Raw genomic sequence first — 12,905 nt, 5'->3', positions numbered from 1 at the left:
TATCATCATCAATCATCATCATCATCATCATCATCATCATCATTATCACTGTTATTGTAGTACTCTTGATTGAGCTAGAACTTCCTGGCCTTAAAGGAATTATGTAGTTTCGCAACTCTCATGGTTCCTCTGCTTTGCAGAAAAAGCATAGGCTTGCTAAGTTTAAGATTTCAAAACTGTTTTTTTGTGGAAAAAAGTAAGTTGCTTTTGGATGTTTGCGGCCTTGGGTTGGTAAAAATTCTCCAACACCCTTTAGTTTTGCTGGGAATTGGTATCCGTTATAAACCTCTCTAAAACTGTCATTTTGAGGAACTGGTTATCCTGATAAGTGGTGTAGCTATGAGGCTGGGACGGTGACTCACCAAAGTGTAGTGCAGTCACACAGCAGCTTCTCAGAAAGCAGAGTCCCAGCTGCTGACGCCCATAGGAAGATGCACACTGGACCACTGGACTATGCCTGTGCCAGCAGTGGCTGAGACCAGGGGAGGAGGCCATTTACTTTTGTTCTGAGTGGAAGTGTTTCATGAGCCTTTCTTTTCCAATATGCAATAGTTCAATGAATTAATAAATCTAAACATTATAAACAAAGAAAATAACACAAAAACTCAAATCCATAGGGGATACTTCTAATGTATGTTGTTAATCCAGGAAATAGAGAAAGTATCTGAAGCTATATGCCAATTACAATGGGACAGGGTGTCTTGCACATAGTAGGTCCGTAATAAATATTTGTTGATTGATTACATTGTATTGGAATGTAAACACATTCTAAGAGCAAACATATACTTGCTTTGAACAAACTATACTGTAAAATATGGATTTACCAAGAAAAGAGAATTTAGAAGGCTAATTCAATTTGCTTTGTACATTTAGTCTTCATTTTGTAAAAGGATCTTAAAAAGCTTTTTATTATAAAATAAATATAAAGAAAGCCACATAAAATAAAGGTATAGTTTATAGTAATATTATATTTTTATTATTGCTATTTTATTTTCATGAAATAGACCGCCTTGTAAACATCGCAGGTCAAGGAATAAAACGTTGCCAGTCACCCTAGAAATCCATTCATGTAACTCAACCTCAAACTCCTTTTTTCTAAAAGTCACCATGCTCCTAACTTGTAATCACTTTCATGTGTGTGTATTTTTAAAATATTTTCATTAAAATATAATTAATGTACAATATTATATTAGCTTCAGGGGTACAGCATAGTTATTCAACATTTACATGCCTATAGAAGTGATCACCATGATAAGTCCAATAGCCATCTGACACCATACCACGTTATTGCAATATTATTGATGATTTTTCCTATTCTGTACATTATATCAGGTATACACCATGGTAGTTAGACATTTAAATAATTTAAGAAGTGATCCCTCTGACAAGTCTAGTACCCACCTGACACTATACATAGTTATTACCATATTATTGACTGTATTCCCTGCTTTACTTTACATCCTCATGACTATTTTGTAACTACCAATTTGTACTTCTTAATCCTTCACCCTTTTTAAAATTTATTTATTGGGGAATTGGGGGTATGGGAACAGTGCTGGGGAATTGGGGAAGGGGAACAGACAAGTTGCTGTCGTTTTGTTCTTCAGTCTAGTTGTGGAGGACGTTGCTTCACTGACCCAAGTTGGCACCATCATTGCACTCCTCCTGGGTGAGGCAGATCAGTCACCGGCTTCTGGATGGCCGCTCACTGCGGCTGCTGGCCACACACGGTAGCCCATGGCAACCCACTGCCACAGGGGCTGCAGCCCACGCTGTCGCCAGCAACTCATGGCAGCCCAGCTCCAGGTTGAGCTGTTGTTCAGCATCTTAGCTGTGGAGGGCAGTGTCACTGGCCCTTATATGTGGGATCCGAACTGGGGCCCTCTGGCGTCCCAAGCCAGTTCTTAACCATTGTGCCACTCGGCCAGCCCAATCCTTCACCCTTTTCAACCTGTCCCTAACCCTCTCCCATCTATCACCCTGATAAATCTAGTACCCATCTGACACCATACATAGTTATTACAGTATTATTGAGTGTATTCTTTATGCTATACCCTACATCCCCATGACTGCTGTGTAACACCCAATTTGTATTTTTTAATCCCTTCCCCTTTTTCACCCATCACCAGACCCCTCTCATCTGGCAACCATCAAAATGTTCTTTGTATCTATGAATTTGTTTCTATTTTGTTTATTTTATTTTTTTTTTTAGATTCCACTTATAAGTGGAATCATGTGACATTTGTCTTTGGCTGCCTGACTTACTACACTCAGCACAATACCCTCTAGGTCCATCCATGTTGTTGCAGTTGGCAAGATTTTATTCTTTCTAATGGCTGAGTAATAGTCCATTGTATTTATGGGTGCCTGGGACTGCAGCCACCCTTAATCTCCCTCAGTCACAATCTCTGCTGGTTTTCACAACCAGAAGTTATGGGGACTTTTCTCCCCACCACTGGAACCCTGGGCTGGAGAGCCGGGTGCAGTGCTGGGACACATTGCTCCTTCTGGGGGGACCTCTACAGCCGAGTATCCTTCCCAGTTTTTAATGGTCACACACAGGTGTGGGACCAGCCCGTTTCATGTCTCTGCCCCTCCTACCAGCCTCGAGGTGGTTTCTTCTATATGTCCTTAGCTGTAGGGGTTCGGTTCAGCAAGACTTAAGGCAATTCTCAACAATGGTTGTTCTGTAGTTTAGCTGTAATGTTGATGAGATCATGAGAGAAGGTAAGCATAGCATTTACCTAGTACCCCATCTAGACCAGAAAAACATGTGTGTATATCTTTAATAGTTTATCTATCACCCATCCCTAATTTGGTGCATCCTTAGGCTAGTATACCTTAGCCTTAAAAAAAAATCATTAAGTTAGGTTTCTCCCTTTTTTCTTTTTTCCCTTTTATAATTTATCTGTTGGAAAACCCCAGGGCATTTGATCTGTAGTTTTCCAGATTTTGTTGATTGTGCCTTGTAGTATAGCTTAATATAGTCCTTTGTTTTCTACATTTTGTTAATTGGCAGCTGGATACATTGGCTTGATTAAACTCAGTTCTGCCCCTTTAGTAAAACTATAGGCAGTGGTGTGATTTTCCTCAGAAGTACACAATGTCTGCTTGTCTCTCTTTCTGTGATGTTAGCAGCCTTTCATGCTCATTACCTAAAGGACCTAAAGTGTTCTTTAGAGGTTGTAGAAGGGTGGCATTCTAATTCTATAATTTCTTTTTCATTTATTACTTGGAATATTTTACAGTAAGATGATTTCCATCGTTCACTCTTTGAATACCCAGGGATACCCAGTTTATATAGAAAAGACAAAATACATGCTTAATTCTTTACTTATCAGTTCTCAAGATAATTGATTCTTTGTTTTCCTCCAAATATAACCAATTAGATTTTTAAAATAATTATGAATTAATGTATTTAAATACAATTGATGGGTTCCAATTGCAATTATTATCCTTTTTGAAGCTCAAATAGTCTCATCTTTGGCTGGTGGGAGCCACTTCAAGTTGTCCCCTGAGGGCCTTTGACATGATCTTAATAGTTTTTGTTGGCTTTCTCACTACCTGATATAAAATGTTCCAGGCTCATCTTATACATAAAGTCAGACCTTTACCCAAAATGCCCCTTTATTTTTTTAATTGGGAAGTGTATCAAGACCATGATTGAAGAATCTGGGTTGCTAGGGACCGTCATTACTCCTGGGTTGCTTCCATTATCTGATGGGATGCTATTCTGCCCCTTCATCTCTTCTGGTCTTATAAATAACTTTGTGTAGGATTTGACCTCCACACTTTTCTTTTCCTCACTTTTATGTGAAATTATTTTTTCCTGAACTTTTAGAAGAAGGTATTGTTCGGTATAGCTTTTCTCAATTGATAGAGATCCCCCCATTGTTTTCTTATAGTGAGATTTGCTGGCTTTGTCCCCCACTCTTATTTTAATTGGGAAAGTCTCTTTTTTTGTTGTTTCCCTATTGTCTCTATCCTGCTTAGCCTTTATTCCATGACTAGAAGTTTCAATATGTAGTTTCAAACCTCTAGGCATTGACCCTGTCCTGGAAGGGAGCCCTGGTTGATCAGTTTTGAGAGTTCGTATACGTCAGACCTTACTGTGACCCCCTTACTGTGACCCCTGGTACTCACCCATTGTTGGACTGAGCCAAATGATTTTTGTTTTTAAGATTTTATTGGGGAATTGGGGAAAGGGAACAGCTAAATTGTTGTCCTTCAATCTTAGTTGTGGAGGGTGCAGCTAGCTCAGCTCCAAGTCCAGTTGTCATCCAACTGCCCAGTGGCAGGTCGTGGCTGCTAAGTCATGTTCAGTCTTGGTTGGGGGTGGGCGTAGCCCACCATCCGATGCGGGAGTTGAACCAGAAACCTTGTTGTCAAGAGCACACGCTCTAACCACTGAACCATCTGGCCACCTGTTGGCAACTCAGGGCAGCTCAGCTAAAGGTGCTGTGTTCAATCTTAGTTGCAGATAGGCATAGCCCACCATCCCATGCGGGAGTCGAACCAACAACTTTGTTGTTAGGAACAAGTGCTCTCACTAGCTGAGCCATCTTGCCACCTGTCGGCAGCTCAGCTTGGGTGCAACATCACTGGCCCATGTGTCAATCGAACCAGTGACCCTGTTGCTCAAAGCTCACGCCCTTAACCAACTGAGCCACTCAGCCGGCCCCTGAGCCAAACAATTTTTGGTTTTAACTGTTGTTCTCAAATAGCCCTGTTGTACTTTAGCAAATATCTGATGTTATTTTGAGGTCGCCTGTGCCCAAGTTGGTCATATTCCCTATGCTTTTCCTGTGCTTTCTCCTGCATAAAAGCCAATACCATGCATGTTTGGTGTCACTAGGGTGTTTGTCCCCACTGATTTGTGTTTGGGGTTCATGGAGATAACTTCACAATTTTATTTTATTTTTCTTTATCATGTCTAAGAAATCTTTGTCTACCCAAGGCTACAAAGGTTTTCTCCTACATTTTTTTTCTGGAGGTTTTAAAGTTTTAGGTTTTACACTTAGGTGTATGATCCATTTTGAATTAATTTTTATAAATGGTGTAAGGTAAAACCCAGGACAATTTTGACTCATGAAATTTCTCACTGTGCAAGAAGCAGATCAATAAAACTTGACATCTCTGATAAGCACATGCACAGGTGACATTGCAGCTTATTGCAAAACTTGGTTAAGATTCAAACACAAATAGTCAGGGAAGCTCCACCTCTCTTTGACTCCAGGGCTGCTTCTTTAGAAGTTAATCCTGTCACCAGTACCTCTCTGCAGACGTCCCCAGTAATACCAGAACAACCTGAGCCTTTAGTGAGCTAGGTTCTCCCCAGTTCCTGACTCCAGGTAGTTAGTTGCTTCAAGAAACAATGTTCTCTCGTAAACCACTGTAGGAACGTTGGTGCAAAATGGGGCATTCAATCTTCGCCCAATTAGGATAAGAATCTTAAACACCTGCAGTTTCTGTCCTTCTTGAGTGGCTTTTTTAGCCACCAAATGATACTGTTTTCTCCTTCCTCTTCCCCTCAATAACACTAGTGCTAATGTTTCATTAAAATCATTTATCTTGGTATCCCTTAAACTACAAGAATAAAATTGGCGAGGAAAGAGAAGGTTAGGAAGCCAACACAGAATAGTCAACTTGTGATTTGGGCTATTGAGGACATTTTAAGGAAGTCAATTACCCATCTACTATTGCCATTACTCCATTAAAAAGGGAGTATTTCAATTACCCAACACTACAAGAAAAGAAAAAAAATTGGAAGGACATAATCTAATAAAAACGTCTTTCCTAAGAATCAACTGTTGGTAATTTACCTGAATGTAGGAAAGTATGCATACATTTACCCCTTAGTTTTCTCATTTCACTATAGATTGGTGAAAACCCCACCCCAACCACAATTTGGAACTCAGACTATAAGAAGGTTTAATGTGGGTGAGGTGGTGTATTTGGAGAAAGGCTATTTTTTCTCTCACTACACAATTTTATTTTAAATGCTGTCCAGGAGCCTTTGTTTTGCTATCCAGTTGCTTTGTCTGTTTCTTTGCGGTGATTTGGAAAGGTTGAAGAGCCATGCCACTCCTTTCTCCATCTTGGAAATACTTTTCCTTTTCAACAAAAAGAATTTGTAGTTTTATTCCTTTAACCAGAAAGTTCTTTTAGTACATTGAACAAATGGTTTACTTTACAAACATTCAATTTACATAAAACCAGCAGGAAACTCATCTATTATGAAAAGTTGCATATAGTTAAACTGTTAGATAGGTTCATGCTGAGCAAACGAAACAAAACTGTGAACCTATTGGATGTTTGATCTTGGGAAAATCACTTCTCAAGGCTTCCTTGTTCTCATTTGTAAAATGAAAGGACTGGGCTAGATATAATTTTAAGATACGGTCTCAATTTTTCTCTTTACTTGCTAGTATTAAACATTATTAAGTTCTGAGTGGTGGTTTGTACTCAAAATGGGAATTATAACAAATAAATAGAGAAGTTTCAGAACAAGCTATCTCTTCAAATAACCAAGTAAGCTAACCCATTTAAAATCAGTGCAGAGGTGGTTTCTGAGCTGTGATCAAGTTATAATTTGGTAATCATTTTTCTTTCAAGGAACAAAACTCTCAGAATTATCTTCAGCAATTCCTTTCTCACTGACTAGCTTGAGGTTAACAGTCTTTTCAAGATCCTTGGACCTCTGCGGAGTTAGCACCTATTATGTTTGGGGATCAAAGCTAACAGTCATGTGTTTAGTAAACGTAAGTTCTTCATAAGCATCATTCGGTGCAATTATACTGTCGACTCTAGAGGACAGAGGAGTAGTTCTCCCTGGCTGCTCAATAGAAGTACCTGGTAGCTCTTAAAATTACTAATGATTTGGCACTTATCCAGCCTGATTTAGTCAAAATCTATGGGGGCAAAATCTATAGGCATGGATATTTAAAAGAATTTCCCAAGTGATTCTAAGAGAGTTCACAACTACTGGGATGAATATTGCTATCCCTGCTTTATAGATAACAGATTGGGTGATTGCCTAAGATGTAAGTTTACATAGCTCTGAACTAAGTTGCGGAGGCAGAATGTAGACAAAATTTTGTTTAATGCCAAAAAGCATGAACATCCTTACCTGCTAAGCTGAGCCAACTCCTCACAATGTAAGTTTTATGAGGGCAAAACCCATATCTAACTTCCTGCTGCATTTCCAGTGTTCCACACAGGGCTGGCCGGGCACCTGATGGGACTCTAATAAAGATTCTTGAATGACTAAATGAAATGAAATAAATAAGAAATTCCACAATGGCTTTTCCTTGACAACATCCACAGGACCCCATAGGAAATACACCAGGTCTTTAGTAAATTGGCCTCTTGTCCCATCAAAATGCCATCTGCTCCATTGTCTAAACATTTGTCTGAAGTGTCCCCTTACTGAGTGGCTCAATTAGCTCTCCAGCTCCACCTGCTGATGCTTGAAACACGGTTGGAATTTCCAACTTCTTGTTGGAGGGAATACGAGAAAATTTATTAGGAGTGAAATCTGTCATTTGAAAAAGATATTTTGACTCTCCTCCATGGAACAAGAGTTAGGAATATTGGCCACTCCCAGCCTGTGTTATCTGTACCCCCAACCCTGAAATGAAAGTTTTCATAGGCTGCTCCTGTCACTGTGACGGCAGAGCAAGGGGAAAAAAGCAGATGGCTAAGGCTGTTCTTATGCTCTGACTCCAGCTTGTCAATACTATCTTTATATTTTTTAACTTTTTATTATATGATATATCATATTGACATATGACATATGTTATACACACACACACACACACACACACATACATGTTTTGCCATTGCTTTTTGTAATTTAAACATGCAGAGTTGAGGCCCCATGGGTAGCCCTTAATAAGTTGAGGGGTTGATTGTCACTGTGTAAAGAACAGCCTGGCTGGGGTCGAGTGAGTGTTGAATGTGAATGCCTTTCTATAGGGAGCCTTTAGTGTCTCAGTTGCTGCTGCCCCATGAGTGGCTCTTCCCCAGGCTGCTTGTGCAGGTGAGTAGCCTAAGAATCTTCACACTTGGAGCTTCCAGCTCAGACTACCTCGCTCCTTCATATTTTGTTTCCAATCTTCACAGGCATTGCTAGCTTGAGCTGCAGCCATGGCTGTGAGTTGAGCAGCATTCCACTCAATGGTTAACATTCACAAAGTACCTGCCAGCTTTCCCTCATCCTCATCTTTAGTGAGTTGACCAGCAAAAACCAGGGTCTAGCAGTGATTTAGAGGATGAGTGAACATTTCCAATTATCAACCTTGTTCAGATTGGTCTCATTCGCTGCTTTGTGGGTCCAACTCAGTGACAATTATTTAAAATATTTTTAATTCCCAGAAGGCCTTCATGGTCTTCTCAAAATTTGTATTTATTTTTCTTTTACTAGAGGGCATATTCCAATTCTCTGAATACTAAGGAAGAGTTCAAGTTTTGTAGATCAAATATTCTTTAAACTAAAAACATTTTAAGGGGAAATAATTTTAGAATTTGCTAAACCTGAGTTAAATCTTCCCTCCTTCATTCTTTCTGAAACTCAATACATGGGACTAATACCACATGCTTTTTAAGTTGTGCGAGTACAGACATAGAACATAAATATTCATCCCTCTTCCCTTTGCATTGTAACTCCATGTGATCACATTTTATGTTACCAGAACTTGGCAGAGGCTTAGCTCTCAATGAAATTGAATGCATTGGGCAGGCCATCAGCTGGGGGGGAAAATTAATAAGGGATTTGTATTAGCTATATTTACAAAAGAAAATGCAATTTTGCTTTTAGACTGCTTTTTGATAATGTTACTTCCACTTCATTTGTGCTAGCCTTACACTGTCTTTGTTCTAAGAGTCAAAATAAAAGTCTTCACTGAGTGTTTCAGTTCTTGGTGGTTTACTGAGTGATCTGGAAAAAGGCCTGCCTCAGCCTGGCTTTGTCATTTTCTCCTCCAGCTCTATTTCATTGAGGTGTTCGGAGGGGATGGCAAGTGAGACGAGAAGTGGAGGGGCCCTGACTCAAACATGCTGGAGTGTGAAGATTTATTTTCTTTACTTTAATATAATAAACCCCCTCAGGGTCTGAGTTAGCATCATCATTTTTCCTTAGTCTGCTCTGTGAAGGCTGCCAAGCCTACGTGGGGAGATTGATGCCTCCTTTACTCTGAATAATAGGGACAAAGGCATACATCAGGGATTCTTCAGAATTTGCGAGGCTTAGAAGTTTTCCCCGAGGTTTGTAACTCAAGAGCCCTTAGAGCTCCTAAGGACTGAACACAAGAGAACCTGGTCCTGAAGCGAGAAAGCCAGTGAGTCCTTTGTAATTCCTTCCATGCTGGGATAGGCTATTCAAATGACTTCATGGGCTTTGAAGTCCTTCCTTAGCAAGCACAGACGGAGGTTGTGTAGCTCTACTGTTGTGCTGATGGGGGTTTGAGAGCTGGAGAAGTAGGGTAGTTGACCAGGAAGATTGACTATTGTAAAACAAGTAGCTTAGTGCATCAGGCCCATGCAGTCCACCACTGTTGTTGGGGCTGGGACTGGGGCCAGTTTTTGTAAATCAATCCCCTGAAGGCAGGTTCTACACAAGTCTCTGTGAAAATGGCTCTTGCTTTCCAGACTGCTGGGCAGTCTGTTCTGCCTTTAGGTAGATAGTCCCAAAGAACTAGAACTATATTATTTTTCCTAGGACCCAGGGTCACACATATCACATCTTTTGCCCTTCTCTCCCTGTTTTTCCAGTTCTTCCTCAAATTTGGAAGGTCACTGTGGTAGACATGGACATGTGCCTCCCAGACCCCCTTTAAGGGAGGACTTGTTGTCCCAGCACTGGAGGTGCTGTCAGCAGATGGCCTCCAGCTTACTGCCCCTTCAGAGACTGCCTGAGCTCCAGGGAGACCCCTCACCTGAGATCACACCATTCCTAGGACAGCCCACTAAGCAAGGCAGGAACTTAGAAGCTCAGCCATTTCAGCCAGTACAGTCAGCTTTGATGGGGATGCTTAATTCAGACAATTCAGAGCTCCCTGCTGGTTTGGCCGAGGCTTCATTGGGCCTGCCTCAAAGTTCAGTTTCTTCCACTTCCCAACCTTGCTCCCTCCCTTTCCTCTCACAGGTGCTGAGAGGGAAAAAAACCCCCACATCTTAATACCCCAAGCTCCATCTCACTAACAGCATGAGAGCACCCTGCCTGTGAGAGGCTCTTGCCTGCCTGGTAGCTTGGCAGAATTCTATGCTCAGAAGTCCCAATTACTCTTGATATGGAAACAATGAGATTTAGGTTTTAGAAAATGCATTTTTCCTTCCACAAATCTTGACTTTAAAAACAGTATCATGGGTAGAAAAAACAAATTGAATCTGAAACTCAAAGTTGAGGAATGACTCTTTTGTTCAAGGCTGTGTCCACCCTTTCTTGCAAGCAATGGATACCATTGATTCCATGGGCAGGTACACATGGGGCAAGAGGAAGTGAGAAAAAGATTTGGAAAATGGAAAAACATGTCCTTTCTGCCATGTTGCAGTCCTTTGAACACTGGTCTGGCCTCGTCTCAGACTTTTCCTCAGCCAACTCTGTTGTTCCAGGTTCTTTGGGAGGCTGTGTAGAGAGGACAAAGCAGTGGCCATGATGGCAGGAATGGCTTTAATGTAGTTAGAATATTTTAATTTCAGCACCTCTCTTTATTGTCTATCATACTTCCCACCGTCGTCTTACTCAGGTGCTGATTTTGTGGCTCTGGAGTGTCCTAACGCAGAGATTTTTAAAATCTTTCCTCCAAGGTACAAAGGGAACATTAGGATCATTTTCAAATGGTAGCCTCTTTTTCTGTGCTTACCTTTTGAGTGTGACTGTGCAGCCATCAGTCCGTCCTGTGAAGGGATTTATGTCACTGGAAGGTGTGGCCACTGGGGAACCCCACAGGACCAGCAGCCTTGGATTCTCTTCTGCAGGAATTTAGCTGTAACGTTTTGCATTCACTCAACACCCCCTTACCTGACTTGGCTTCCTTTGAGGAGGGGTCCCAATAAGAAACAAGAAGGAAGCTGCCATGTGGGTGGAGTCTGTCAGCTGACTGTACTTCATGGAGTTCAGGTCTTTATGTGCCTGGGACCCTGAACCAAGGCTCAGAAGTTCTAGCCAAGTGTCAGGGTTCTTTCTTTAAGTTTCATGTTTTTCTTTAAAATAGAAAAAAACAAAACAAAAACGTAAGTTGTTTGGCCCTTCCACATAGTAGAGTAGATGTTTTCTAGAAAAAAGGAGTATCAATAATTTTTTTAAAAAAAGTTGTTTTGAGCATCTGCTATGAGCCATGCACTGTCTGATGTTCTAAGCCTTAACCAGTATGATTATATTTAATTTTAAACAATAACTCTAAGAGAAATTGGCTACTAATATTCTATGTTATACAGGAAACAGGCATCCATTCTGGTTCAGTCTCTCACTGTTCATAAGTAGTTGCTAACTACATTTCCCCCCCCCCCCCCGCTATTTAGTAACTATTCACAGGTGTTGTGTGCCAGGTGCAATGCCAGCACTGTGGGCTACGGTGCTGAACAAAAGATACACGGTCCCTGCACCACTGGGAGTCAAAGATGGTCACAGAACATGGTTCTTGAGGGGCAATAACTGCATATCAGATTTTTTGCTGGGGAATAAACCTCGGACTCTCTGCTTGCTACCTAATTTTTCTTAAAGGCTCAGTTGGGAGAAACCAGGTTTCTAGAAAGCTTCTGAAGGTTGTATTATACATAGGCCTATTTTCCTTCCAAGTTTCCGATTTTAGTGGGTGACTCCCTGGTTGTTCTTTGACTTCTGCTTCCCCATCCCCTACCTCACCTATCAATCATTGAGTCCAGATAGCTCTTCTCAACACCTTTTGGGTCAACACACTCTTCTCCATATCCATTGCTACCATCATTCTGCTGCTCAGGGTTCTATAATAGCCTCATGACAAGGGTGTCATGCCTTTGCCATCCTACAGTCCACTGTCCTTCCAACAATTGTGTGTCAAGTACACAGCTGAGTATAGAGGTACACAGCGCAGAGGGGCAGCCTGGTGGAAGAGGAGGAGCCAGCAACTGAGTCACAAAGAGGGTCACTGAGGCAGGAGGAAAAGCAGAGCAACATGGTATTGCCACAGTAGAGATGGTTGGTTTTCAAGGAGGGAGTGAATAGAGGGTAAGGTGAAATACGAAACAGTCAATTATGTTTACCAGTGCAGAAGTAAAATTGGAGTTAACTGTGAGAAGGAAAGAGCAATGTTTCTTGTTTGTTTGTTTGTTTTTTTTCCTGTATATAAAAGAGACATTGAATTAACAGTGGGAAGGGAATATTGGGCGAGGGATTTGGTTTTTTTGTTTGTTTGTTTTTACCATGGGAAATTCTATAGCTTGCTTGTGCATGGATGGGAATGTTCCAATAACAGGCAAGGGATTGAAAATGCAGCAAAGAAAAGGGACTCCTTGAACAGGTGCTGGGGAGCGGGTTCCAGAGCACCAGAGGACCCATGGGCCTTGGTTGGGGGAGCTCTGCTTCCTCCAATGGAACAAGAGAAATGGAGAACGTGGGTATAGGAAAAGGATATTTACAGATTTGGTGGGGAGGGAGATGTACACATTTTTATCTGATGGTTTCTATTTTTTTAATCATAAAGAACATTTAAAAAAGTCATGTTTCATTCACATTTGAAGAAGGTTGGAGGAGAGAGACTGTAACTGGTATAAAATAATCATAATAAGGCTGGAAAAGCTGATTTACGAGGGAAACCTAAGAGGAGAGCTGAGTGTTTTGTTCAGGCTTTTGGTCATAAATTTAAAGTGAAACTGGTCAGCTATATATTGTGTCTGTATTTACCCTCCAGTAATATTGTATTTTTTAA

Source organism: Hipposideros armiger, unplaced genomic scaffold (genome assembly GCF_001890085.2).
Source record: "Hipposideros armiger isolate ML-2016 unplaced genomic scaffold, ASM189008v1 scaffold_12, whole genome shotgun sequence".
Lineage (NCBI taxonomy): Eukaryota > Metazoa > Chordata > Mammalia > Chiroptera > Hipposideridae > Hipposideros > Hipposideros armiger.
Note: the sequence above shows the minus strand (reverse complement) of the source record.